The 23234-nt window shown below is 40.1% G+C and overlaps 1 protein-coding gene across 6 annotated transcripts in view; it reads left to right on the forward strand.

The window, feature by feature from the left end:
* The first annotated feature begins 952 nt into the window (after positions 1–952).
* INPP4B (inositol polyphosphate-4-phosphatase type II B) overlaps positions 953–23234 on the forward strand; it is a 309017-nt gene continuing 286735 nt past the window's right edge. For 2 of the 6 annotated variants that reach the window (XM_030947363.1, XM_030947360.1), the window contains exon 1: positions 954–1483. The gene's annotated coding sequence lies outside the window, so the exon portion shown is untranslated. The other 4 variants (XM_030947362.1, XM_030947365.1, XM_030947361.1 and 1 more) reach the window with 3 other exon arrangements.

The following is a 23234-nucleotide window of genomic DNA, read 5'->3' on the forward strand; positions in this document are numbered from 1 at the left end:
TTTTTAGGTGTTTGGACAAGGTCAAATATCTCTTGTGCCTTCTCAGGATTTTCCTTTTAATTTTGTGTAGCTTATAATGCTGTTTGTTTAGTTCCTATCTTTGTGTCTCTGCTCCCAGCTTTGTATCTCTGTATCTCTGTTTTGACTTCAAGCTCTTGAAGCTGAATCAGTCTTGCTTTGCACAGATCATTGTAAGGCTTTGTGCTGGTACTTTTTAGATGACTGCAGTTATTACAACACAGGAAACACTAAATCCAACCCTGAAACAAATGATATTGAGTAGGCTAATGTAGCTATCTAATCTGTATTAACTTCAGTTGCTCGGAGAATGATGGTGTAGGAGTGAGTTATGCTGCTCAAATCCCAGATGGTGTCCTGCAATAATGCACAAGTAGTCTCAAAAGGACTGGTTGAAGCTTCAAATACCAGAATTTATCTAACTACAAAAGAAGTAGGAAAAAAAAACTGGATTAAAAAAAAAAGATTATTACGAAGTGAGCAAAATGCTTTACAAATTATTTGTCTTAATTCCTCTGTTGCCATACATACAAACCCAGTTTTCAGATGCCATGAATCAAAGGCCGGGTGTGTGGATGCCATTAGTACTTTCTGGAGCGGCAGCACCGGCCGCAGGCGAGGTGTAGCGCTCCCACCTTCCTCCCTGACAGGACCAGGCATCCCTTATCGCCCACCCCGCGAAGTTTTGAAGCTGGAAGGCAGCTAGCCCGGCGGCTCCGAGAAACCGCTTGCTTGCCTTCTAGGGAGATTCGGTTTCCAGCTCCGGGACAGGGAAGGGACCAGCGTTTCCCACCGGTCCTGCTGCCTTCCCCTGAGCCACAGTGCCCCGGGAGGTGCCGATGCGGAGCTCGCCATCCCGGGTCGAGCCGGCGCCGGCCTCCTCGGGAGCGCCCCTAGCCCGGTCCGCCCGTCCCCTCGGGCCGGGCGAGCTCCCGCCGCCGCCTCCCAGCCCCCGGCAATCGGCAGAGGCGGCCACGGCGGCCGGGCTCCCTCTGGGCGGCAGGAGGTGAATGGCAAGCGCCGGCGTCTCCCTCCCACACCCCAGCGTCGGTCTCGCCTCCTCCAGCAGCAGCAGCAGCAGCGGGTCACCTCTGCGCGGCTGAGCCGAGCCGAGCCGCGCCGCGCTGCCTGCTGGCCGCAGGGCTCCCACAGAGGAGGCTGGCGGCTTCCCTCGCTACCTGCGGGGCCGCCACCGGCTTGCGGCGAGGAGGGGCTCCCGGAGGTGGCGCTGGGGGCAGGAGCGCCTGTGCCCAGAGCCAGCCGCACCTCTCCCTCCCGGCGGGGAGCAGGGCGGAGAACGGAGCGGCGGGCGGGCTCGGCTCCGGCTGCCCAGGCGCGCAGCTCTTCATTTCCTCTCGCCGTCCGTCGCGCTGTTGGAGGCTCCGGACTATAAATAGCCGTTCGCCGAGTGCCGCCCGCACGCAGAGTGGGAAAGTACCGCGCTGGCCGCCCCGCTGCCGGACAGGTACCGCCGCCTGGGAGGGGTGCGGGGGCTCTTGCTGCTGGCCAGGGTTTTGTTTTCTTGTTTTCCCCTCGGGCACCGGCGCGTCAGGAGTGATTAGAAGCCGAGAATCGGATCCAGCAAAGTCCCTCCCTTTTATTCCCTTACCAAGTTTCTTAAGGTCACAGCTCACCGGGCGCGCAGCCGTGGCAGCGGAAGAAGGCGCGTTTGCCGGAGCCGCGGCCGCCGCTGGGCCAGGGGTGATCCGGGCTGGAGTGCGCCGAGGGCGGTTGCCGCTCTCCTGCCCCCTCAGGGCCGGCGCCGAGGGAAGGAAGGTGGCCCGGCTGCCCCAGAGACCCCTGCCCGGCCCACCCACCCGTCCTCCGGGGATCACCGGGAGTGCGGAGGGACCCGGACTGCCAGGGCAGCCTCTAGCTAGGACGTGCCGAGGATCTCCCCTCGTTTCTCCCGACGGCGGCGGCGCTGCCCGCTGGGAGCTTGGGTGCCGCCTTGGCCGCGGTGCCGGCCCCCCCGTGCAGCTGCGATCGTGGCCCTTCTGAAGCGGTATCGGGGGGTCTGGAGCATCTTACCTGCAAAGGTTTTGTGTCGCGTTCGAAAGTTGGGAATACTCGGGTGAGGGTAGCGACTTCTGTGGTGACGCTAAGGGTTAATTTGATGGAGTAGTTGAGCTATAGGATCCCCATTTGCAAAGAGCAGCGTCTGCCGAGATGTAATGGAAACCGCAAGAAAGGTATTACAGAGAATGAAATTGAGCAGAGTTGTAACTTGCAATTGTATCAGCCAGAAAAGGTGGGGGTGGGGGATGATGTTCAATTTCTGATCTACAATCGAGCAGAGCTCTGTTTTTTTTTCTGACATGACACAGAGAATTTGAAGCGTGGATGGCAGAGCTTGGGAGTCCCATCTTGGTTCCCAAAACTAACCCGGTACCTTATCCAAAATAGAAATACTAGGATCAAGTCTTTGTGGAGCTGTGTTTTCATCTGATGCCTAATTATGTTTCCATTTATCTTCCTTGCCAGAAGAAATTTACTTGTTTATTTCCCCATTAATGATGTGTTAAATAGATATACTAAAATCAGGCCGTACCTATGCCATTTAAATGTGACTTTCAGTCTCAAAGATGAGAATATTTTTAGTTTTTACTGGCTTACAGGCACTCTCTGTATGTAAATGATGCCTACACAGCAAGAATAATGGGGAGAATGCCTCTTTCTTGCTCTGTATCAAAGAAAAAGTGTGTAAATAATTAGTTACTAACAAAACTTCTGTTTGGAAAAGTATTTGCAAATGTGACAGCAGTCTTTAAAAAGGCAGTTTTCTAGTCACTTGCTTATTTTCAATATTGTTTTTATTTTACTTGATTAGATTTGAGCTAGCTTTAAAGCCCTGCAGTATCTTAGATTTTTTGTTCTGTGAACCTGTATATTGAATGGGGTTTATGTAAGTAACTGTATCTATACATGCAGGACTGAATGCTGTTTACTTCACACAAATTGATAATTCCACCAAAATTAGGGTACAAATCACAAGATTAATATGAGCAGTAATTAGTCCTGTGAGATTTTTACAGCCCTGATGGCATTAGTGGCAGCATGTGGCAGTGCTACTACTTCAGAGCCCTATTTTTGCTTTTTTTTCCCCTTCTGCTTTCTGACAGTTTCTACAGCACTCAAGATAAGATTAAATCTTTCCTGAAAATACATATTTTCTTTTACTGGCTTCCTTGGACTAACTGAAGCTTCAAGTTCCTGTTCACCACTGGTTCCCCAACCTTGCAAGTGCGCCCGATCCTTCTTTTGCTTGGATTTCTCTTTCTCTGGAGAGACTTATCTGTGAGGCTGCTTTAGTTTTTTTGATCAAAGAATTCTGTCTTCCTCAGCCTAAGGTATATCTGTTTGAGAAGGTGTATCCAAATGCCTCTTACATATCCGCCTTTATCATCTATAGTCTCCTTATCTTCTGATCTGACTGAAAGATTTCACATTAGGTGAAGGTTTTGTGAACCAAAAATGCAAGATTAATACTCTGCGTAGTGCCTGGAAGTCTACTGTACTGTAAGAAGAAAAAAACCCAACCCAACACCCCAAAAAACCCACAGGAGTGGGAGAGCTGCCTGGAGCATTGAAGTCAGCCTGTGGAGGACAGTACTGCTGGCTGCCAGTAATGAGTGGAGGCTGTGAGAGAGTCTGCAGGTGAAGTAATTGTTTGAATAGGCCTAGGCCTAAATTCACTGTGAATTTTTGGAGGCAAAGTAGTGGGATTGATAGGGATGCTGAATTATTAAGCTTGCTATGGATATATATTTTAGCATATGACTTCTGCAGAGAAATATGAAAACAATACTTTTTGAATTTATGTAACAGATTTGCATGAGGAAGTAAGGTCATTTACTGAGACAAATCTGAAGGTGGACAGTTACTCCCAACACTAAAGTTTCTTCAAAACTTCTGATGAGGCCGCATGCTTAAATACCTGGGTAAATGGCTTAAACACTGTGTAGCTAACACAGTACATGTCTCTCCCTAACTTATATTTTCATAACTCTTCCTGACTGTCAAATGCTCCAACTGATGGAAATTTTTAGGAAGGGCTAGTTTTGCTTGGCTTATTAAATATCTTGTATTACACTAATATTTTATTGTTATTATTGATGAATGGTGAATGTTATTTTTTACACTTTTGAGAAAGTATTCTTTCTTTGAAGTAATTTGGGCTGATATAACTCAAATTCTATGAAATACTTTACCCTGGATTTTGCAATTTACTTGTAAATCTCACTTTGATTATCAAAACAGGAGCTGGATGGAAGGCTGAAATGTTATTTGGGATGAGTTAGCAGTCCTGGCCTCATCAGGCCTTGGGTCTTGTCTACTACTTACCGTGAGTTTAGGGGCCCTCCCCATGCTTCCTGATTTCACCTACAAACCTGGCAATCTCACTACAAATTTGTCCTGAGTTCTCCATCTCTTTATCCAGCAGCATTCACAGCTGATTTCACTCTTTTAAGTCGTTTTTTTTTTTTTTTAAGGGTGTGCCTAATTCTTCCTTAACTCGGCTGAGTAAGGATCTGGTCAGTTAGCTTCTCAGGCTCTCCTGTCTTGGATGGTTGATACGTTGCAGAAAACCTGAGGCAAACCGTGAAAGGCGAGCTGGATCGCACAAGGTTTGAGTGTGGTGCTGGACTTCAGCTCGCAGATGTCTTCACAGTGATACAGGATTTTAATTAAAAAGACTTGCTTGTCTTCATACAAAATCCATGTTGACAATTCTAAAGAGGGCTTGAGGTTTGTGGGTTTCAGTTTCCTGCCGTTTGGAGAGCTGTGCTTTTACTGCTTGCCAGAAGAGGAAAAAAAAGTATGAACTACTGATGTAGAATGCTCTAGTCCATTTTCTCCATAATCTGCGAAGGGTGATTCAGTTGATTTGGCCAGGTCAGTAGCAGGTCTTTTTGGGGAAGAATTTTCCCCATTTTTTTTTTGTCATCATAAATTAACTAAATATGGACAGAATCTCAAAGAGCCAATCAGATTTAAGCAATCCATTCTACTATGAAAATTGCTGTTAGGAGACAGGATACCTTGTCTGTCTTCCAAGTCTTGTGTACTTTTTTTGGCAAGGTATACTGAAATAACATAGTGAAAAGTGAAGTGAACATCTTATGCCGTACATGGTATGATTATTAATTTGTCTTGAGAGGAAGTGAATAGAACAAACTGTATCTGCTTATTCTGTAGGGTTTTCAAATTTACAATGATAAAAGTTTGCTTACCTGTTTCAGTAATGGGTTTTGAATTGTTTGATATCAGTATAGTTGGTGTGACCTTTAAGAAATGTAGAATTATTTCTGTTTCTCAAGTGTTATAGATCCAATGTCTAAAGAACTTGCCACCATTCAGAATCCAAAGAGGCTGGGCTGGAGTGTCCTTTTTTCGGTCGCTTCAGCTCTGTCTCTGCACAGGAGGTTTAAAATTTGGTTTGATGTTAAAAGCCTCTTTGTCTCAGTCTGGCAAACTAAGTGTCTTCCTATTTGTCAGGGAATTTGCCCCACAGGTTCCTTTAGATTGTTTTTAATGTTGAACCAGGCTCTATTTAATAAAAATACTTAAGAAAACTCAAGCTAAAGGTGCTTACTTGACATAGTACCATGTCAAAATGTTAAATGGGATGCTGTTTATCAAGGTCACTTTGGCGGGCTGAGTTTGTGCTCTGTTACTGGGTGCCATAGCATTAAAAATCAAATCTATCAAGGCTTTTTTGATGGATGTATTTTTTTTTCGTTTTGTATTCTGTTTCTATGAAATTTCACCCTGTGACCTCAGTGAAAATTTACACTGAGTATGGCAGTAAAGTCAGTCTGGGGAGGAACTTTCTCTTAAAGTTAACATATATAAATAACTAAACCACTTTCTTTTGTATCCATTTCTTTCATTCTGTTATCTGTACTCCTGCCAATTGGAGTTTCTTGCCGCAAAACCACTATTTTGGCAAATAGAGTGAAATCTCTTAACATGAAGTGCTGTGAAGACCCTGTTTTTTAATGTGACTGTAAGAGGTGGATATGTAAAGGGCAAATAAGAGGAAGAAAGTCTTAGGGGGAATAAGCTTTTATTGTATTTTGACAGCTGTTCATGTACCAGCAAGTTTGTATATTGTTTGTTGAGTTATCAAGTGTGATCTTAGTGCATTATAGCAATGCTAGTGAGATGTACTAAACCTAGGGTGCATATTTCTGTTATGAAAATGACTCAGAAACGTGCAAATGAGTGTAAAATGTATGTGTGAAATGTGGCTTGGTATCCTGTGCATTTGTGCAGATGGAGCACTAAGCAGAATGCATCAGCTCTGGTGTTGTACAGTGTTTCTGTAGCAGCACTAATAGGTTATGTGGTTGTGGTTGCTTTGTGTTTGTGTAAGTGGCTAAAGAAAATAGCTGTCAGTAAACCGGAGTTTTCTAAGACAAAATAACTTTGTCTCTTATAGAAATGTAATTTTGGAATAATATCTTTTAGTGGATTATTCCATATTCTGTAAATGAGAACAGGGTTTGGTACACAGAGTAGGAGATACTGCATTTGATGTTCACAGTAACCTGAGTCTGCTATTTTTATAGTTTTAAAAATACAGCATAAATACAAAATATAAAACTATATATTTAAAATATGTTTTAAAATGTTTTAAAAATATAGTACCTTCAATTGATGATAATTGATTTCAATTCATTCTTCAAATTAATAATATAGAAGTTGTAGTGTCTGAGAAGTGCCTTTTTGCTTTAGCCAAATAAGAGTGTGGGGTGCATATTATTTTTTCCCCCTTCAAAAGGCAGCTATTGAGCTCTGCTTGTATCTGAAATTTCTGTATTACCGCCTGTCATGACACAGGACTTGGTGGCTTTTGTAGGATGGCCGTGGGATGTAACCTCTCCAGCTAAGTTGGAAATAAGAATTCCTCGATGTTGCCTCTGTGTGGAAAGTGGATTGTAAAGCAAGCTCCCCTGCAGTCCTCTTTCCACAGGAGTACTGTGACAAGGATCATCAGATGGTGACCCAGCCATTGAACCTTGCAATAAAGACAGAGGATGTAAATGAGGAAAAACACCTGGTGAAAAATAAGTAAACATTGAAGTTAATGTTCTGACCCGCAATTGAGAAATATTGTTCAATTTGTTCTGTAGTTTCTATACAAGCACAGATGCTTAACTTGCATTAATTTTCACTCAGTGAATCTACATTAAACATTTTTCCAAATGATTCGTATTTGATAATTGTTCAGCCATTGAGTTGCAACAATTAGGAATTATATATTTTTAACTCTAGGAATTTTGTTTTGCTTTCTGGCTGTCATTGTCAGATTACTTCAAGTTCAGCTGCGTAGCATTGATGTTTTCTACTAGGAACTGAGAGTTTCCAGGTAAGACCAACAAAAGTGATGACTACTGTTTTTATGGAAGTTTTTTGGTTCTGGATACCACAGGTGGCAATAGTCGGAAGCTTGGAATGTATCAATACAGCCTACACTAGGTGGCAGTGTAAAATATGAAGCCTAAAAACATTTGGAATTCTTTATGAACCCAATAGAAGCTGCCACATTTATAGCTCATTTTGTAGATAAGACTATTTTTACTGCATAGTCTCTTCTTAGATATGCGGTCACTTACTTTTCATGGTCCTAATTTTTCTTGACTTTACCTTGTTTGAGTCAGGGAATATGTTTGGACGCCTACTTACTCTAAGGTAGCTGGCATACTAACAATTCAGTCTACCCTTTATTGTGGTTAGTTGGCTTGTGTTTGTAGTTAGTTTTTGGTTAGGAAAACCATACACAGTTGAAAATGTTATGTGAGATGTATATTTTTAACAGTAGGACAGAAACTGTCATCTGATGAAACGAGGATGGGTGAGACTTCATTTAAACCTTTTATAGCTGTATGATAGCCATTTATAGTTTATCTAGGGTGATCTGGTATGCATATATTATTTTTAAAACAAAAATACTGGAATTGTACATAATCTGATGTCAAATTGCATGTACTGTGGGAGTTAACTGTCTTTCACTTAGAGAATGTGTATATGTGTGAACTGATATATGTATATATACACCCCCCCCACCCCCAGTGGCTGTGGCTATAAGTCTTAAAAATGGTAAGATGTGTGGGTCTTAAAAAGTTCAAATGTGTCTTAATCTTCTTCAAGCATTGCAAGAGAGCTTAAGTGACAGTGGGAGTTTGGACAGCTGTCTGTGAGCAAAGTACATCCTTTGTTAGTAAAGTGTGGAGTCCTTTCAAAGTTTTCCTTCAGCAATGCCTGATTATACAAAAATTCTGATCAGGGTTGAGAAAGTAACGTTTACAGAAACCTTTAAATCAGTTTCTGTGCCATCAAGATGTGATAGCCTAGAGATAATTTCCCTACTAAAGCATAAAAAGCAGGAGGGATCAGAGGACCCAGCCTGTAAAGGTTATGTGCAGAGTTCCGCTTTGTTATGTGAAATGAGAAAGCAATTTGATGTAACACCATGAAAGCTTTTTTTATTTTTATAAATTGGATTTTCTCTCTCTGAGAAAAATAAAAAGCCTGGTCACAATGGCTTCTTTGGAGCTGTATACTACAAAGAGCCAAGCTGTCTACATGCTGAGGTTATTAAATGGATTTAGGCTGTCAAAATATGCATGGAAATATATTTAGTACCTTGCACCAAAATTTATCAGTAATTAATCTGATGGTAAATGAAGAAGACTGTACATATATAAGGTACAAGTCAGGATATGCTGAATATGTTTGAAGAATGAACATTTTATAAAATCCCAACTTTTGATAATGACTTCTTCTAAGCAGCAGACACAAAAATACTATGAAGCAGTGGGAGTATTTAGTGAGGAAACACTTCCCCCTCCTTGCTTTTTGTTCATACTATTAAGCTTTTCACAGAAGAAAATGTTCAGTACTATTGGTATCTGTCATATCAGTATTTTGAAAATAATGTGAAAGATTTACTAGCAGAAAATGTAGATAGTAAACCTGTGCTTCAGACTTACTGAATGTATTTAAGGGTCCGGGAGGGGCACCATAAGTAGTGACCCTCTATGTTCATGTAGTCTTTGGGAAATTTGGCCTTAACTTTTATCATTCATAGTTTCAGCAAAGGAAACCTGGCATAAATTCTCCTTGGCAGCTCTGAATCTTTAGTTGTTGCTTGAACTCCAACTGTAAATTGAGATATCATGTCTCAGCTTGGATTGTTTTGGTTCAGCATTCATGGCTATTTTTGTTTGTTTTGACTGGTCTTGATTGAATGGCAAACTGTGGTAATCTTGCACAAAAGTAAAAGCATGCTAGGCACCAGTTTATCAAAAAAGGATTGTGGATGGCAATATTAATGTTAATAGGAGTTGTCCTACAATTTGTAGTTGAAGATTGATCTAAAGATGTGTGGGAACCTGACAAAGCAGATCTCTGACAAAAGCAGATTGTGGAAAGTCACTGACTGAGTCACGGGTTGAAAGGAATAGAGACACTGAAGCAAGATTAAGTGGCAGCTTATTTTTAGACCTGTATAAAAATATAGGTCTCCTATGCACCTTTCCTATGAAGACAGAAGTAAACTGTCTGATCTGTCCAAGATGTCACTGCCAACTATGATTATAAGGAAAATGCAATAATTTGGTCCAGTTTGGGCTGTGTTTTATAACCCATGGGTGAAACCTGAAGGAATTACTGATGCTGATCTGGGAAGCCAAGTGGTGAACCCCAGCCAAAGCAAAGCAAACAGTCTCCAGAGGTTCTGGAGAAGTCAATTCTTACCTGAGCAGTAGGGAAAAAAGGAAGTCAACCCATCTGAAATTTTTCACTTGTTTTGTCAACTAGAACCCAACCTTGGAGCCTTCTTCCAGGTGGTAGCATTTATTCACTTCTATATTTAAATAAATCTAATATTTCACTAAAAAACATGCTACAATTGTTTCCATGTTACTCTGAGAAGATACATTTATAACAATTATTTTAAACATATAATTGAGCACTTGGTCTACTTGTTGAAAAGCATGTTAACACGGTGTCCTGGAGTTATCTATGAATATTTATTAAGATTTATATCAAGAGTAAAATACAGAAAAACTGTACTCTTTTTCAAAACAAAAATGATGATTACTCATTTTCAGTGCTCTGAAGCTACCTTAACAATCAATTTTGGTATGTTAAAATAATTGCTTGCTTTTGAATTTTACCTGAAGCAGAGATCTGATGTTTATGGCTTCTTTTTGGTTTTTGGGGCTTTTTTTTTTAACCCTTTTAGAAAAAGAAGAGCTACCTTTATCCTCATGAACTGTTCCAGATGGGGGGTAGGGAGGAGAGCCAAAACACTGTAAAGCATAAACATAACATACTTTGTCTGTTTTAAATAAAATACTGATGAAGATCTAGCCCATGTCTGTGGGAATTTTTCTTGGCAGATTCTTTCTAAGTTCTGAAAAACATCAGCTTTGAGAATCTGTTTTTGTGTTCTGGAAGAGCAATGTCTCTCACTAAAGTTTGAAGGTTAAGGTAGAAATACTTTTTTGGAAACTGAACTATACAGTGCAAAAAGATATATTTTTAAGCAATTTTAAAAGACAATACCAGCCTGTCGGTTTTGACCCTAGTTTTTAATTTCTGTATTTGGAAGAGCGTTGCAGCTTTACACCCAGATGATTTGCTAGTTCTGCTGTAGTAAATAATTCAAAAGAGCCTTTGTTGTGTAGTCAGCAATGCTACACATCTCTCACCTCCCATAAGTGATGGGAGCAGATTCTGACCCAATTTGCAGTGCTGTAGGTTTGCTGCAGCTCGAGGAAGCACTTTAGAAGATCTTGGCTTTTGGTTTGTTTTTTTTTTTCTAAAAATAAATAAAATTTTCACTTAAAAATGAAATTTTAAAACTTAGCAGTAATTTAGCCTCTCATATGTTGATTCTGAAAATGCACAGAAGGTAAGAGAAACCCAAGTATGCTGGTATTTCGGTAGGAAGTGTAGGTTTCATCTTGGAAACACTTACTGGGCCGAGTGTCAGACTGGAATTTTGAATCCTTGAACAGGCAAGGTAAGATCTGCCTCTGTTGAATGGCAATGGGGAACTGGAGGAGAGCTGGTGTCTGCAGAGCCGGGCACCTCTGGGAGGCCATAAAAACATCGGGGCTAATGGAAATTTGCCTCCCAGCTGGGAAAAGGAGTATGCCATAACCAGTCTTAGTGCTGCAGCTTTCCTGTATCTTTAACAATGAAGATAAGTCTTTGTGTGCTTGCCTACTTTACATCTTACCTGAAAGTTTGTTTTGCTCTTGTTTGTGTTTAGAGAATGTCTGTGTCTATGAGGATATAAACTGGCTGCCTCTTTTGACTACAGTAAATTCTATTCTTACATACTGTTGAGCAGTCTGGGGTTTGTTTTTTTAATGAAAGGTGCATATAGTTGTTTTTTTGGAACTTAATGAGAAGTGTTAGTATCAAAAACTTGTAAAGTCTCTGTCATACTACAGCCCCCTTGTCAGCAGAACTGGATTCTCCTTTTTCTTCATGGATGGTTACCTTTTAGCATGTTCTATTTCTGTCCAAATAGTGTTGCTCCCATTCTAGCCCAGTGAAGGCTATTCACAGCTTTCAGAACTAGTTCTCATCACAGCCAGACCACTAACAGAATCGGACAATGCTGAGGTGGGAGGTGCATGGAACTTGCCATGCTCTTCTCAGAAGAATTTTCTGCATCTGACAGGTGATGCAACCAAACAAATAAACACAATTCAGATCCTGTAATGTCTGTAGGCAGCAGGTGTTTGTACAGGTCATGGACTGCAGTGACTCAGGTTCCTGAAAAAATAAACAAAATTCATACTGTCCTGAAAATAGACACTGCCTTAATCCATCAATTTAAAAGTCATCATATGTGAAGGAAGGGACAGTAAGTAAGTTCGTAAGATTGGACTGAGAGAGACAGATGAGTCTTCTTGTCTGCTGTGCCACATTGAAAAAAAGAAGGAAAAAAAGCTTAAAAGAATTACCAGGCAATGAGGAGATAATTGTACCATCAAGCACAGGGAATTTCATGGCCATTGTGGGTAAACTGGCTGCTCCATGCAAGGGACCAACTTAATTAAAAACAATGACCAAAAAAAACGACAAACCTAAAATACTAATTTAGTTAACCCATTTACCAAAGAAAAATATTGAAAGCCCATTAGTTTTTCTACAGATACTAACTATTTGTTTATAAATTCAACATTTTAGAAAATTTCTAAACTTTATCTGGCTTTGCTTTAAAAATGTACAAACAGCATGAGTTCCAAAACTTGTGGGTTTAAAATATATTTTATGCCAATTTTCTGATACTGTTTTTCATTGTGAAATATTTAATTTTTCACTTCTAAGTAAGGGGAAAGCTGAGGTCTATAGCGGGAATTGCATTTTTTTTTTTCAGTTTATTGGAATATACTTAGGGCAGAGAGAAGGGTGCAGAGGAAGCCATACCCTGGCTGCATCCTGTGGGCAGCAGGTCAAGGGAAGGGATTCTGCCCCTCTACTCTGCTCTGGTGAGACACTGCCCGCAGTGCTGCATTGGCTTCGGGGTCTCAGGATAAGAAGGGTGTGGACCTGTTGGAACAAGTTCAGAGGAGGCCACAAAGATGGTGAGAGGGCTGGAGCACCTCTCCTATGAAGACAGACTGAGAAAGGTGGGGTTGTTTAGCCCTGAGAAGAGAAGGCTTCCAAGGAGACCTCTACAGCAACCTAAAGGTGCTGCAAGAGAGCTGGAGTGGGACCCTTGGGGCATGGAGTGGCAGGACAAGGGGTAATTAGTTAACACTGAAAGTGGGCAAGTGTAGATTAGGTATTAGGAAAAAATTCATTACCGTGAGGGTGGTGAGAGGCTGGAATAGATTGCTCAGAAAATCTGTGGGTGCCTCATCCCTGGAAGTTTACAAGACCAGATTGCATGGGACTTTGAGCCACCAGGTCTAAAGAAAGGTATTCCTGCCCATGGCAGGGGGCTTGGAAAGAGATGGTCTTAGACGTCACTTCTAACCCAAACCATTCTGTGACTCTGTGACCATCATGTGCAATGAAGCAAAGTCTGTTTGATCAGATCATGCAGCCTGTGGTAGCATGGGTGCTGTCCTGGCCTGTAAGCCTTGCCTTGTCTGTAATTGAACCATTGTGGCTACAGCATTACCAGTTTAACATCTCATTACATAGGAAGCGTAGGGAAATAAAAACTTTTGGGCTGGATTGCCCAGGGAAGCACTTAATGGCTCAAGTAAAGATGGGTGTTTGTGTGGGCTTGAGACTCTGTTTTACCTTTAGCTGCTAAATCTAAAACTTTAAAGTCAACATCAACCTAAAAACTCAGAATGAATCTATATAATACTTTCAACCTTCAGTTTTCAAGAACATTTTTATTTGTACTTGATATGCTAAATTGTTACAGAATATGTGGGAATGCAACCAGCTGGGATGAATAGTGGTTTAGCCTCGGTGGTATATACAGGAGGCATCAACCTGAGACCCTGGGCAGTGGGATGCTGAAAGGGAGATAGCTGGTAAGGTCACGGCGGAAGAGCGTAGCCATGGGAGTTGGTATGTTAATGGTATGTTAATGGGATTGCTCTATAATAGGTCATGTTTCAGGTTCTTGTTCTCAGTTGGTTCGTGACCTGTCACATACAAGGTCATGTTCCTAGTTTGCACTTGTGATTGGAGCCTTGCCCTCAGAATACACCTATATATGGTTACGCTTGCCACACCCCTTCGTCTTTGGATCTTGCCCCTCAGATTGTGTGGTTTCTGTGTTTGTTATTTTGCTATTAAAGTTCTTTATTCTTTGGGCAACTCCATCCTTCCTGTCCCTCTACTTTTACCATGTTCCCCCTGGCTGGGCTGGGCTTGGGGTCACAGCGAGCCGGAATGCAACAATATGGTATTTGAAAATAGCAGCACTACTTCATAAATTACTGCCATTCTTACTGGCCTATGTACATGCATTAGTCACATTACTGAAGTTGCGGGGGGAAAGCCTAGAACTGAGTGTTTTTGTGCAAATGGACATATATAAAATTGTGTCAAAAGGGCAGCAAGGGGGAAAACATGTGGAAACCAAAAGGCAGAAATAAGGATTCTTATAGAAGTTTCTGCTGCTGTGCTTATAAAAAATGAATACTTTTCCTGTTGTGTCCAGTTGAGCTACCTTGTGCCTCTCTGACAGTGGTTTGGAAATGTCAAAAATGGAGTATGTGTATCCCTTCTAGCTCAGTGGGACAGTGATTCCTGGTAATAGAAACTGAATTTAACTTCAAATTCATATCATTACAGGGCATAATCCTCTAACAGTTTTTGCAAGTAATTTTCCAACCTTACTTTTAGTTGTGGATTTAATATTTAACATGCAAGTATTCTTAATATTAAGAGTAACATTAAGGAATATTAATATTTAATATGATGTCATAAGAAATAGCTTATAGTCATTTTTGCAGATTAAATAGGTAAGATATCTCTCAGTTTCTTTCGAATTTTGGTGCTTCTTAATCACTCTGCTTAAAGGATAAGGCATAAATCTTCCTTTGTATGCGACTAGCAGAAGTTAGATTACATTGGAACTAAATAAACACTGAGTTGGAAGGAATTGAGATTAACATCCATATTTGTAGATCTTGAAATTACCTTAATCTGGAAAAACAAAGCTTGAAAGTTGTCATCTGTGTCAGCGCTATGTTAAGCTCTGCATTGGCACAGTTCTTACTTCTGTGCTGCTCTGAGCTGGAACTTGGTGTTTTGCAGCTCTATTTTTCATTCATTGAAGTAGGATGTAGTGGAAGAGCTGTCTCCTTGGATGTGTGCTTTGAATTTCACTCTGCAGGGCAGTTCACTGGTCAGAGTTGGTGACTTCACTGGAACAGAAGGTTCAGATCAGATCAAGAAATTAACCTCAGCTAAGGTTAATGCTGAAAAATATTAAATCTGCATTATTATTAAAACCAGAACATATTGCTGATTTTATTAAAAGTCTTGCTTTGAGTTGAGAAGGGGTCTTCTGGTTCCCCTGTGCATCTGTCCCTGAGTGCAGAGGCACTTTTGTGCGCTGGTAACTCCTCACCAGCCCAGTTTCCTATTCTTCAGCTTAGTTGTAGTACCCTATCATTAAGAATTACTTACTGATCTGGTTAGGACTATGTATTGCTGTATACTGAAATATTTCTTCCTTTCATTCTTGTAGTGGTAGTTTTCTGCCTTAATCTAAAATAAGTGTTATTCTTTATACTGAGTGCAGGAGTGTCTAGGTTTGGAAAGACAGGAGTCTGCTAAGGAAGGCAGGAGCCTCCCCTGAAATTGAGAATGTAAACCCTCCCCACCCCTCCCAATTGCTATAATTTTAAATTAAGGGGCTCTCAGGCAAAGATATGGGAGCAGGCAATAACAGTTCTTTAATAGGGAAGAAATAAAAAAAGAATAAAATAAACAATGCAGTCCACTGGAACAACACTGACAGAGTCAGAACCCAACCTGACACCCTGTGGGTCAGGGTGTTGGTGGCAGTCCGATTGAAAATGTGGCTGCAGTCCTCTGAAGTATCAGGTGTGGTTCTGTTGGAGCAAGGGGGTTCTGTAGAGAAGGATGTAGTCTTCCTCTGAAGATCCAGGAGGAAAAGGCAGCTGCTGTTCCTCTGGGGAATCTCGTGGAGAAAAACCCAGTCGCAATTTCTGAATCTCAGAGTATATGGGGTAGCAGTGCTTGGCTCCTCCATCTGGGCGGAGCATCTCACAATGGGATGTTACAGTTCTTATCAGTCATGCACCGATATTCAATAGTCTGTTATCAGCAGAGGTCCCCTCCCGAGGGAGGTGTGAATGTGGTCATTCAAAGAGAGAGATAAGGCAAACTGCTCACTTGACAAGGTAATCAGCCATACAGATGGTAATGGAAAACATCTTACATGCAATCTTCAACAAGGAGGTTTAATTACTTTCTTTGCAACTAAAAATGTGGCGTTTCTGGCTGAAATAAGGTTGTTAGTGTTTGGGTTTCTTTGGGTTTGTTTGTTTGTTTGTTGTTTATTTGTTTTTTAATAGCGGGATAGATTAAACTGTTTAAGAGTATTTTAGGGGATGTCTGCCTCAAACATTCTAAGATGCTGAGAAACTGGGAAAGATTTGGGAACAGAATGGTTTTGCTAGAGAATGCTAATGTTTGAAATGGTGGAAATCAGTTTTGTGGGAAGAAGACTAGGTAGTTCCTGTAATGACAGCGAGGTATAATTGAAGTGGGAGGTAGGTATGAGGAATTAGGATGAGAATATTTTAAAAGGATTAGAAGGGTGACCACTGGAGGTGAAGTGACAGTCTCTTGGTTCATTTTGCTGTCTACATGGATTTCTTCCTCAGTTTTTGAGGCTTTTCTGTTAACAAGTTCTATGCAATTTATTTTAGGTAGCCTACAAATTAGTTGCATGGCTATCAAAAATCTTGTGCAAGTCATAGTAAAAAAAAAATTAAATAAAGCCAGTCTCTCCATGTGACTGTAATTTTTCAGTCTAACACAGGAATAAATAATCTTAATTAAGAAATGAGGCAGAAAAAGACAGGCAGAAGAGCATGCATAGCCTGCGAGGTAGTATTGAGTTCCACTACGTGAAAGAGAAGAATGATGAGTATTCTGTAATCAGTTGGTACAGGACAACAGTGTTTATTCTACTGGATGAGTTGTCATTCAATAAAGTTTGCTGAATGCTCTCACTGAAACACCTAATTTAGTACCAGCAACAAAAGTCATGTTGCTCCCAACGTGCTGAGCAGTGCTGAGCTGGAATCTGTGTCCATCTGCCAGCAGTCACTGCTGGGCTGATGTTCTTCACCCCTTGAAGCACAGCTCAGCAAACCCAGCCAATTAAGGGGGCAGAATTGGTACTGTGGGATTGAGTCCTCTGATGACATAAAAAGAGGCAAATTATACCTTTCTAGCCAGTGATCTAGGGGTCAGAACTTACTGTTGTATTTCATTAATCACTTTTATTTTGCTTTCTTCCTTTAGTTTAAAATGCCAATCACAATTTGCAAATTGCACATTTAAAGACAAATATATTAATTGTTTTCTCGGCATCCATGGAAATGTAACAAAATGGCAGAGAATGTACGCATTTAATAACTGTGAAATTTGACCTCAAGCTAGGCCTCCTTGTATTTCCTTTCCTACGGATAAGGGATTTGATGGAAGTATTTTGGTACGGTAGCATTTCAAAATTTTGACATATATTTAAGTAATGCTTGAATCTATACTTAGCCTTTCACTTAACCTGAAGACTTATGAATGAAAGCAAAACAAATGAACAAAAGCATTTTCTAAAATCATCTTGAGTGATGCCTGCCATGTGAGGAGCTGTAGGAACCCAGAAGCCTTTTCTATCTTGGCACAGTGATGAGCTCCAAGAAAACTCTTGGACTGCTTGTGTTGTGTGTTTTTGATCTCCTTACTTCTGAGAATAAATAATATACAACCCAATACACTCCTCAGATTTTGCTCCAGCAGTGGACAAAATACTTAACTCACCATTGTAGTTTTAAATATCTTTTTCAAATGTATGTGAAATGGTCACTCATCTCAACATTAATACTCTATTCAGAATGTTAATTCAGCTAGAAAATGTTCTCAGAATTAAACATCCACATTTTCCTCAGGATGATATTTTAAAATTAAATTTGGCTGATTCCTCACAGTGTTTTTTGTGTCCTCTATCAATAATACATTGATATGAGATTTTTTTCTGAAGGAAATTTCATGAAGTTGATCAGTTGTTGCTTTCTGCTCCTTCATCCGTTCAGTTCAGCTTGATTTCTGTTGGTAGCAGCAGTGGAGTGTAAGGAGCAGGAAAATGAATTACTGGTGCTGACTGTCTCCTTACCAGAGAAGGGTTAGTTAGCTACTCCATTCTTCATATCACTCCAGTCAGGACAGCCTGTACAGAAATGGCTTTCTTCATCAAAGTGAGAGAACATACCACTTAGAGTACCATTTTCATCCTGGAAAGGAGAATTGCTTTCCTTCTGGGAGGCATGGTTATTCAGACACGCTGATGTCTTTGCAACTTTAAAACCACCACACAGCTCCTTAGGAAAATGAACAAGCTGTCAGGCCTATAATCTGTGTCCAACAGCCTGAGTCTTCCAAGGCTCAATATGCAGGACCATAATTTTGTCCCTTTGAGATTAAAATCTTGTGAGTAAGGAGAGATCCCTGTTTCACAATTCATTAAGTAAATCATTGCCCTTTCTGATATGTCTGAAATGTTTACTCTGCACACATACCATGCATTGGCTGAGTCAATGCGAAGACTCAGATAGGATTTGGGTGTTTTCCTTCTTTTCCTAGTTAACCAGAATGCTTGTGGCAGAGAATTAGAGTGTAAGAGAAGCAAAAGTGAAGCTGTGCAGTCTTTGATGGAGTGAGCAGTCATTGAAAAAAAAAGCATTTGCAGGATCCCAGCGCTGACATCCATCTGTCTGTGATTTCCAGGCCTGTTTTATTTACCAAGGTTTTTAGGAATACAGAACCTCCTTGTAAAAAGCTCTCTGAGGAATGATTCATTTTTTTGCCAACAGGATGACACCAGTCTATAGTAAGCTGTGTCTAGTCTGTCATCCGACTCAGTGGGGCAGATTAGGTGTTCTCATAAAGTAAACATGGCTGGAGAAAAAAACAACACAGATACTGAAGCAGCTGGACTTAGATACTCCAGGTTAGTACTCCAGGAGGCTGGAGAAATTTGTTTTTGAATGCTTTGCTTAAATTTTAGGTGAAGAAATAAGACTCTGCCACTCTCTAGACATAGCACCAAGTCCCTTCAGATTGTAGGAAATTGTTTATTTGCATACATTCATCTACTTGATTATGTGGGTTTTGTATTTGTTTAATGATGGTGATCAGCTATGCTATTGCAAGAACTAATCCCATCAGGAGCAGTCTTTCAAGTGTGGAAAACCATAACCTTCAGGGATTATGATTCATCTGTGTTTAAAAGGAACATACTGACATTAAATACAAGTTATATTACTGAGCATCCTGAGATCCCTGTCCCCTAGCTTTGTACAGCAGAATGGAAAGCAAGAGTAGAAGGCGGACAACGAGCTTTGCTATGTGTTGCTGAAGTTGCTGGGGAAGTTACTCTCCCTGACCGGGTTGTTGTAGTGTTAGCGCTGGGCAGCAGAAACAAATGATACTCTGGCTGTTACTGGTCCCAGCTAGGTGTTCTACTTTGTGTTGATACCGGTGCTCATTGGTGTTGAACAGCAGATGTTGAGAATTAGCATATCATTTCTTTGTCCTCTTGCCGTGGGGATGGTGCCTTCCCCAAGGAAGGAGGAGCGGCAACCAGAAGCACAGCAGTTTTAGACTGTTACTGCTAAATTCAGTGCTATCTGTTGGAGAGGGAGAGAGTAAGATTTGTAGAAAATTGAAAATTTCAGGGAAGAGGGGAAAAAATCAGAAGCAATGAACATGAGTTTTTTGAAGACAATGCCCTGATACACTAAGCTCAGGTAAGGTAGTTGGGTTGTAATTGTTTTTCCTTTAGAAGTCATTCTTGACTGTGAAAAACGCCAATCACTTGTTTTTGAATTTTTAAAAGTTTAATAGTAATAAAATGGTTATAAAAATAGTAATACAATTAGAGTAATAATAATTTGGACAATTTGGATTAGGACAATATGAGACAATAGAAACAAAGAGTTATGGACGTCTGGGTACCTTTTTCTGGACAGCACAAGCCCGAAAAAGGACACAAGTTAACAGAAGATTAACCCTTAAAAGCAATAGCCCGTTGAATATTCATACATCCCACACATGATGCATAAATTGCATTCAAACAAAGGATTCTGTCTGGTGATCATCATCTTCTTCCTCCTAATCCTCATGATGTCTTCGATCCTGAGTGAGGCAGGAAGAAGTCAGTTTCTTCTGATAAGAGAACAATAAATTCTTTTTCTCTGAAAGATTAAGGTGTCCTGTGGCTGCTATCTGGTGCGAGTACATAATTCCTTTCTTAAAAAAAAACATCCCACTTACACAGGTCCTATTTTAACTACAAAAGTTACCTTTTAACAACAAAACCACATTTATCATACTATTAAGATGTTAATACAACATTACTAATCAATACAACAAAATACATATAATAAATATCTGCATAGAGCCGCTTTTCACATTGACAATTATGTGTTATATATGTATGTATCGTTTTTGTTTCTGTGCTTAGCCTGGTCCTGGCTCACAAAGGTATCTGAAAGCTGTTTGACCTTATGGAGTAAGCATTGTAATGTAGGCTTTATTTTGCATGTAGTAGCCCAAAGAGAATTATGACAAATATATGTGGTCTCCTGTAACATGAAAAAATTGCTCTTTAGGCTGAAGCTAGGTCTAAAGAGACTGTTAATAGTGTTAATATTAGTTCTTCATTGAAACAAAACCTTTGGAAATAACTGTAGGTTTCTATTGCAGAGTTATGTCAGATTTATTTGTTAGATGTTTTGGTAACACAGTGCTTGGTAGCTTACAGTTTCTCCTATGATGTCTTCTTTTTCTTCTTTCTTTGCATAAAACATAGAGCCCAACAAGAGTGAACCCCACAATATGCAGGTTTTGGTCCTAACTGCGTCTACAGAGATTTGCTGTGAAGGAAACCTTAAGCTATCTGTGTCTTGATGAGTTTCATAAGTTAGAAACTATGGATTTGTATTTTAGTAAATAAAATTTGTTATTTCTGTTCTTTTTATTTCTCTTAGCAGCTTTTTGGTTTGGTGTCCCTGTGAGAGCACTGCATTATCTTTTCTTATCTGTTATTTTGCAGCTAGCTTGCCTTTTTCTTTTCCTCCTCAATAGCAGAGCTTGATGCCTCAGTATTTCCTGTCCTCTGAGCGTATACCATTCTCTTATCCTCTAGAGGCTGCTGTAGAAATTGCTGTAATACATAAAAACATTGCTAATGTGATTAATAAATTTAAAAGTTTTACCAAATTTCCTTATTAGTTTCCATTTAAGAATGCACATCTAGACTCCCGATTTTCTCTATTTTGCCCAAGGGCCTTTTGCAGTTGAATAGGCTGTTCAGTGTTTTTTAAAAGTCATAATAAGCAAGTTGTACATTGTTACAAGTTGGTTCCTATTGTGTCTGACAAAATACAGATGCAGTGAGGCATACTGAGAGTTACCTGCTGTCTGATCCCAGGCTAAAACCAGAATTATGTTCTCAGTCATTTACCTGATGTTACCTTGAAGTTCTGTCAGTGAGTTGGTCTCTTTATCCCAGATGGATTAGTTTAGGTATCACATATGTTTATATATCCCACTTATCTTTTGTATAATCAATATTACTTCAGGTTTTCAGTCAGTATTTTCCCCTTTAATCCCATCAACTCATGCATGCAGCTTCTTTACAGGCTAGCACTTAGCTTGTAGCTGCATAATGTCTATGTTGAACTTCCATCTTTTTATCATTTTTATGAAATACAAGTTGCCAAGTTTGTCGTCTTCAAAGTAATCTCAAAGTTGCAGCTAGGTTAAAAAAAAGATACTTGAATATTAAAGAAAAGGAATAAATAATAAAGAAAAGATAGTCAAAGACAGGCCAGAAGTTTGCTGACCTGTGTATTATAAATATAGCCAGTATGTGGAATATCAAGCTGGATTGAAAATGACAAAAAGTGGGTGTGTGTGTGTGTGTGTGTGTTCAGGTGGATGTGGTAAGTCTGAGCTCTGACATTTGCTGGAAAATAATCTGGAAACTAATTGTAAATTACTAGTAGGATTATTATTTTGGTTTTAGAAAAATGTAGTGTGTATCAAACCTGCTCTTCTTGTTTTACTGGATGTGTCTGAATATATGTTATAGGCAAGTTACTAGTGGCTTACACTGTGCCTGAAATTAAGTAGCTGCTAGAAAAGGGGGGTTGAGTAGACAAGAAACAGGGTTAGGTTAATGCTTGCAAAGGGGCCAGACTTCCTTCATAGAGTCACTTGATGGCTATTAAACGCCTTGTGAGAAGTGTTGTGCACCTTTAGGAGGTGTGGTAGAAGCTGTGTTCCCTCTTGTGTTTGTAGCAGTTACTGCATTTCTGTACTGCTCATGAGAGAAATGGGGACAGTTGCATTTCAAATATGAGCATGTCTGGCCTTTCTGGTTTTCTACTGTAAAATCAGTGAAGTTGTGTTCTGTGAATCGATGGATAGCTCTTAGATGCTGTGATATAGATGGAGATAATCAACGCTGGCATTTTTGGTACTTCAAGAGATACACTTGTAACTTTGCGGTTAGGGTCTTAGGCTTCTGTGATTCGGTCTGAACTGAGAGGACAGGCTCAGTATTTGCAGTAGCTCAGTTTAAAGCTTTTTAAGAAAGGTATCTGTGTATTTTAAGCTTTCTGGTGAAAATATGAGGCTTAGTCTGGTGTAAAGTAATTGTCTGCTAAAGTAATTGTGTCCACAGACTTTGGATTCTGTACAAAAATACATTTGGTTTTGAATTCCTGTGGTGTTTTAAAAGTGCTCCTGTTTGCATCTTCTCTGTAGAGAAAGTCTAGTCCTGATAAAAGAAACTTTATGGTTGCATGCAACTGCTACTTTACTTGCCCTCCCCCCATTTTTGAGCATGATATATTAGTAGAAAGAAGCAAAGCATACCAGCTACTGCTCCATCTCTTTTTCATTATGAATAGGATAAGGTGCTCAGTGGAAAAGAGAAAGATGCTGTGTTTCTTTAAGAGGCACACAATGTTATTACAAGCTATGTTAGGAAGATTGAGAGCATGTAAAATGAGTAAAAATATTTGTAGTTACTTAAGTATGTGTAAATAACATTAGTGCTTAACAGTGAAAACATGAAGACCAAATATCTTCAGAAAATATGTGCTAAAAAGATTTGCTGTTCTTGTAGAAGGAAATACATGATTTCATACTTATGCCAAATAGAATTAGTGTTCCATCTAACTTTCTGAACTCTAAGTCTAGCCTCTTGTAAATAGTTTAATCATAAAGGAATTTAAGTGTTACCTGAGCTATTGAGAAACCTTTCTTAAGGATCCAGAACAGATTTGCTATATTAACCTCTTCTGTTCTATGACGTGAGGAACTGAAACTTTGTGTCTTTGCTGCTTGTATTCTGCATGTGTTTTTTTTTTCATTTCACATTCTCTTTCAGAAAGCAGAGCTTGTTTCTCTATCAGTATCTCCTAGTAAGAGGGATAGTGCTGCCT

This window comes from Camarhynchus parvulus, chromosome 4 (assembly GCF_901933205.1).
Source record: "Camarhynchus parvulus chromosome 4, STF_HiC, whole genome shotgun sequence".
NCBI classification, from domain to species: Eukaryota; Metazoa; Chordata; class Aves; order Passeriformes; family Thraupidae; genus Camarhynchus; species Camarhynchus parvulus.